Source organism: Myxocyprinus asiaticus, chromosome 16 (genome assembly GCF_019703515.2).
Source record: "Myxocyprinus asiaticus isolate MX2 ecotype Aquarium Trade chromosome 16, UBuf_Myxa_2, whole genome shotgun sequence".
NCBI lineage: Eukaryota > Metazoa > Chordata > Actinopteri > Cypriniformes > Catostomidae > Myxocyprinus > Myxocyprinus asiaticus.
Window position 1 is genome coordinate 37,736,939 of NC_059359.1, and position 6,962 is coordinate 37,743,900.

Here is a 6,962-nt window from a genome sequence, read left to right on the forward strand (position 1 = left end):
GAATCCTTACCACTTCCCCTTTCCCTTGACAGACACTAAACCAGGCCTTCACCACACACCCCCACCGCCCGATTTAGGCCAGGGAGCCATCCGGCCTGCCCAACACTCCTCCCCACTCCTCCCTTTCTGGGAGAGGAAATCCGCGACAGCCATCTGCGCCCCCGGCCTGTGGACCACCTCGAACTTAAAAGGCTGTAACGCCAGATACCAACGGGTGATCCGCGTGTTAGTATCCTTCATGTGGTAGACCCACTGGAGAGGGGTGGGATCTGGACAGAGGGTGAAGGCCCGCTCCAACAGGTAATAATGGAGAGTGAGGACGGCCCACTTTTAATGGCCAAGCATTCCTTCTCCACGGTGCTGTATTTATTTTCTCTCAAAGAGAGCTTCCGATAAATGTACAGCACTGGCCATTCCTCCCTCTCCACCACCTGTGAGAGCACCGCCCCCAACCCCCTGTCTGAAGCGTCCATCTGTTAAATGAAAGGGAGAGAGAAGTCAGGTGTATGTAAAAGAGACCCACCACAAAGTACAGCTTTCACCTGCATAAACGCCTGTTGACACTGCTCCATCCACTGGACCAGATCTGGTTCTGCCTTTTTAGTAAGATCAGTCAGCAAGCTGGTGACAGCTGAATAGTTAGGTACAAACCTACGATAGTAGCCAGCCAGCCCGTCTGACCTCCTTTTTGGTCTTAGGTCTCAGGGAGGCTGCAATCATTGCGGTTTTATCAATTTTGGGCCGCACCTGCCCATGGCCCAAGTGGAAGCTCAGATACCGTACCTCCACCCACCCAATCGCACACTTCTTCGGGTTTGCTGGGAGCCCCGCTCACCTCAATTAACTCAGGACAGCCCTCAGATGTTGCAGGGACTGCTGCCAATCATTACTGTAAATAATGATATCGTCTAAATAGGCAGTGGCATAAGCAACATGCAGTCAGAGGACTCGGTCCATGAGCCGCTGGAACGTAGCAGGAGCCCCAAACAAACCAAACGGAAGCGTCACAAATTGGTGTAAGCCGAACGGTGTGGAGAAGGCTGTTTTCTCATGGGATATTGGGGTTATGGGGATTTGCCAATAGCCCTTTGTCAAATCCAGTGTCGAATAAAAAATATCTGTGCCTAACCGATCGAGCAGTTTATCAGGCACTGGATATGCATCAAATTTAGACACCACGTTTACCTTTCGATAATCCACAAAGAACCGGACTGACCTGTCGCTTTTAGTAACCAGCACTACCGGGCTGGACCAGTCAATGTGGGATTCTTCTATTACTCCCATTTTAAGCATTGCATACAGTTTTTCTCGTGCCACTTTTTTTCTTATGCTCGGGAAGTCAGTAGGGATGAGTACGTACCACTACCCCGGGTGTAGTCTCGATGTGGTGCTGTATGAGGTTTGTACAACCAGGTAGAGGCAATTTAGCAACCTCTGTGAGTTGAGACAGCGAGAGGTGGTCTCCACAAGTGACCGGGGTGAGATGATTGGCTTTTAAGTTAACCTTCGTCCCGAGCTCTGCCCTCTCTGGAACAACCGTCGCCAACATCACAGGGACCACTTCCCTCCATAATTTCAGGAGGTTGAGATGGTATATTTGACGTGTGTCACATCTATCTGTTCGTTTTACCTCATAATCAAGATCTCCCACTCATCATGTGACCTCAAAGGGCCCTTGCCACTTAGCGAGTAATTTGGAGCTCAAGGTTGGGAGTAATACAAGCACTTTGTCTCCCAGTGAAAATTCCCATAGCCAAGCTCCCCTATCATACAGCCGGCTTTGCAATTCTTGAGCTTGGAGCAAATTCTCCTATGTTAGTTGACCCAAAGTGTGGAGTTTTGCTCTAAGATCAAGAACGAACTGAATTTTATTTTTACTGTTTGAAGGTCTCTCCTCCCGCTTCCCGTATGACGTCGAGCACGCTGCGTGGCCAACGCCCATACAGCAGCTCGAACAGGGAAAACCCTGTGGAGGCTTGGGGGACCTCTCGAACAGCAAATAACAGGAGATCGAGCCACTTATCCCAATTCCTAGCATCCTCATGCACGAACTTTCGAATCATATTTTTTAGGGTTTTATTAAATTGTTCCACCAACCCGTCTGTTTGTGGGTGATAAACACTGGTGCAAATCGATTTAATACCCAATAATTTGTACAGTTCGTGTAGTGTTCGTGACATAAAAGCAGTGCCCTGATTAGTGAGGATTTCTTTCTAAATCCCCACTCGGGAGATAATTCTGAAGAGTGCCTCCGCAACACTGCATGCTGAGATGTTGCGCAGAGGCACTGCTTCCGGATATAGAATAGCATTTCCCGATGGCTCTTCGGTATCAACAACTGTGTTGTATCTTCTTTTGTCTGAGCATCTTGCGTCAGTCGATACAACCTATCTTTAATAATTGAAAAATATGGATATGTGAGCGCAACATCTGGCCAGAGACACCGACCATCAATCACCTTCACTTGATCAAAGCCGTGCCTAAGGGTCTTGTCTCGTGACTGCTCCAGAGGGAAATCCCCAGCAAGGAGTCCTCTAAGAGCTGGGGAAGCCGAGACTTCCCCTTCCCTTATGTCATCCTGTCGTGGAGCTCACGTAGATGGCCCTGGTTCCGCCTCCCCAGCCAGCAAGTCACACACCACACACACATATGCTTTGTCGCAGGACCCATCCACACACATTCCCCTCAATAAAGAAGTAATTTCTAGCCAATTCGTTCCCAAAATTAGTGGATGGGTGAGGCGGGAATTGACCGCAGCCGCAATACTATGTTTTTGTCCCCGAAATTGAATAGTGACTGTCACTATTGGGTAACTTTGAATATCCCTGTGCACACACCTCACCTTCACCCTCTGCCCCATGCCTAAAGTCTCATCTTGAACCAAACATTGGTGGATAGTGGTTTTATTACAACCGGTATCCACCAAGGCATGATATGTACTTCCCCTGATACTCACAGGTATCCAGTACATTCCAGCTCAATCAGGGGCGGCCCGTGGGGTGACGGGACCCGGAGCAATACTTCCAGCTCCATCACACGGTATTGGTCCTGGAAGTGCCCCCGGCTCCCCTCAACTCCAGCAAGTCGGCCCAGATGCTATGCTTGCACCCGCAGCAATGGATTCACCAACCTGGGGGGAGGAGTGAGAAGAGACAGGGGGAACCACCGGCTGGACAAACCCCTGTGACCAGAGAGCCGGTTTGGGAGTAAAATTGGGGGTGGGGACCAGACATGGGGGGGCGGGGTAGAGGGAAAGCAAGAGAGAGAGGGAGAGTGAGGAGAGAGAGAAGAGAGAAAAAACGAGGGCTGCTCCGCCCCCGGGTACGCCACCATATGGTCCTCAGCCAGCTGGATGGCCTCTTCCAGCGACGCCGGGTGGTGGCACTGGACACACTCTTCTGTTCCGGTCTGCAGACGCAGGAGGAACTGCTCCAGCACCACCAGATTGACGACTCCCTCAGCATCGCGCACCTCCGCCAGCAGCCACTTCCGGCAGGCATCACGGAACTGTTGGGCAAACACAAATGGGTGGCCGTGCTCGCTCAGTGTCAGTGAGCAGAAGTGCTGTCATTGTTGCTCAGGGCTGCGGCCTACCAGGTGCAAGATGGCTTTCTTCAAGTCCTCATACACCAGGAGGTTTGCTCCAGGCAGGTGTTGGGCCACGAGCTTGGCTTCCCTGGGCAACAGCGGCAGGAGGTTGGCCATCTACTGTGATTTCGGCCATTTCCAGAGCTCTGCCGTTCGCTTAAACAACTCGAGGAAAGCCTCTGGTTTATCTAGGGGGCCCATTTTCATCAGGGTGAGCGGGGGTATGGAAGGTGTTGGGTCCGGGTTCACGGCTGTGCCTTGCTCCTGGTGTAGGAAACTCTGTAACACCTGCTGATCCTCTGCTTGAGCCCGGAGAATCACCTGGAAATACTGGTCTTAGTCTCGACGGAGCTCAAGCAGGGCCTGGTGCATGCTGGAGAGGGACTTGATGACTTCGGTCAGCGGTGAGGACTCCATGATGGTGTATTATCTTCCTCAAGGTCCTGGGTTTCAGCCCCACTGTAACAGGACTGGTCATTGTAGGAATGAGGAAGTGGGATTCAGGTAACATCACACTCTTTATTTATTCAAAATAACAATCAATAGCTTGGCTGAAACAATCTAACGCTTGGTACAGCTGGGTAAATCTCTACTCCCTGGGCTCTGGCGTGGGCTCCTCTTATCGCACTTCCCGGATTACTGTAACAAGAAACAGCTGTTAGCCCAAATTGTCACCCAGGGATGCATCCTTAGTGCTTCCCCTCTCCCTGGACAGACACTCAACCATGCCCTCGCCACTACGTCTTTAGGACATTTATGATTTAGAATGTTTGTAAATCTGATCTTTTTTAGATTTTTAGCAGATGTTAATTCGATTGTGATGCTTTCCAGATGAAAAGATCTTTAACAGACATTTCAGAGATGTACGTGTGCTATCTGGGCTAGGTGTATTTACACAGACTGTTTAATGCTGCTCAGAGGTGGCATTTTGCATTTACACAGCAATTACAATTGCATAAATAATGTAATGAGATTCATGTTTCAAATATAAAATTATGAATATACAAATATGAAATGAATGAAAATATGATGTTGTACTTTTAAATATGAAACTAAATTAAGAAATATATGCTTTGTCATGACAACAACAAAGTTTAAGGCTACTCTGATGCTGCATTTCATTTACACAGAACGAAAGCAGCATCAGAACTACCTTTGATACTAGGGGCTTTAGTCTAGCTTTTATGCACCATAGACCTTATTCACAGCAGCGGCATCTTTGATTTTTGACAGGAATCACAATGAGGCTGAATTTTGAGCAGGCACAGAGCAGCCTGTAAAGACGCCTTTATAGACGTATTGCAGATAAGCAAACAACTTTAAAATATGTCATCCAGATGTAAACACACACATCAAACAGTCACGTGTGCTGTGTCGGTCGTTCTTGGTATTCGGTGCCTGATGGACATCATAACAATTAGAAAATCAAACACAGTTTTTAAAATCAAACAAATGAACAACACTTTGAAAGAATTATGATTTAAATGTATGGGTATTGTGTACATCATCTTAGAAAACCCATGTCCCTTTGTCCTCTTAAAAGCTTATCAGTTAATAAATTATATACACTACTGGTCAAAAGTTTTGAAACACTTGATGAAATGTTTCTCATGATCTTAAAAATCTTTTGATCTGAAGGCGTATGCTTAAATGTTTGAAATTAGTTTTGTAGACAAAAATATAATTGTGCCACAATATTAATTTATTTAATTATAAAACTAAAAAAAAGTTTTTGAAATGGATGACTTGGACCAAATAATAAAGAAAAGCAGTCAATAAGTGCCCAACATAGATGAGAACTCCTTCAATACTGTTTAAAAATCATCCCAGGGTGATACCTCAAGAAGTTGGTTGAGAAAATGTCAAGAGTACATTTCTGCAAATTCTAGGCAAAGGGTGACTACTTTGAAGATGCTAAAATATAACACAGTTTTGATTTATTTTGGATTTTGTTTAGTCACAACATAATTCCCATAGTTCCATTTATGTTATTCCATAGTTTTGATGAATTTACTGTTATTCTAAAATGTGGGAAAAAATTATAATAAAGAATGAGTAAATGTTTCAAAACTTTTGACCGGGAGTGTGTATATATATATAAAGATATTATGTTTGAATCGTACTTACTTTCTCTTCAACGCATCATTTTACACTTTTGCTTTCAGATACAAATGTATGAAAGATGTTTTTGTTTACTTTTTAAAGTAATACAATATTTTTTCATTGACAATGAATTATCAGTGTTTTGTTGTTGTTTTGTTTTTGTTGTTTTGTTTTGGGTTTTTTTTGCTGACATTATTAAATTATTGTAAAAAAGAAAACAAAAATGCTTAACAGGGTGGATACAATTATAACAGGGTGGACAAAGTGGAAAAAAATCTAGAACCAAAAATTATTTTGTGACTTTATTTATGACTATTCATTTTCATTTAGACAACAACATGGATTTACATAATAAACAATCTCAATGAAGCATGGACAACCATCATATTGCAAAAGTTTCCTCTGTGCTTCTTGACTGGGCTTTACCTTTGCTGTTCTGCCAAAAATACAAGATGTACAGTATATATTCATTTTTAATTTGAGGTTCTGATGTAGTTATATTTTATATTTAAGGTTATTTTAATAGGAAACAATATGTAATATATTACTAATGAAGTTCACATGCACTAATTCTTCAACTTAAACAAAAATCACTTTCACTGTCACTGTGTACACTCTAACTGTCCACTCTGTTAGGTCTTCTGACTTGGACACTAACAGAGTGGACATTCTGACCCAAAGTCAGCCATTGCACCATGTCTGAGCAAAGAGAAGCTAACATAGAAAGTTTATCATATAAAGAATTGAATGGATTTTAAAATGTTAATTTTACAAATATGAACAACTACTGACTTTTTTAATATTTCTCTCAACAGAGGGGATGTATTAAGGTTGACCATATCAGACTGGAAAGATTAAATAAGTCAAAATAGACAAAAATAAATAAATAAATAAATAAAATAGAAAAATAGAGGATCTCACTCACCTTCACAAGTTGTTTTCCCTCCAAGGAAGTGATGTCAGCTTTATGATATGATGTCATTTCATTTTGACAGCTTTCATTTAAAGAGACAGTAGTCGAAAATAACAGAGTGGACAATAACTTCAGGGACACGCTAAAACCCTTTAATATAATTGTTAAAATAAATTTAATAATTGAAACAAAATCAATACATTAGAGAGAAATATTACTGATATACCCAACGACGTGAAAATTTGGGGGGAAAAAACACTCATAATAAGTCTTGTATTCATCATGAAAATGGAATACACAAGACTGGGGACATAAGAACATTTTTTTATATTAGGTGGTTTAAAATGCTGTAAAATGT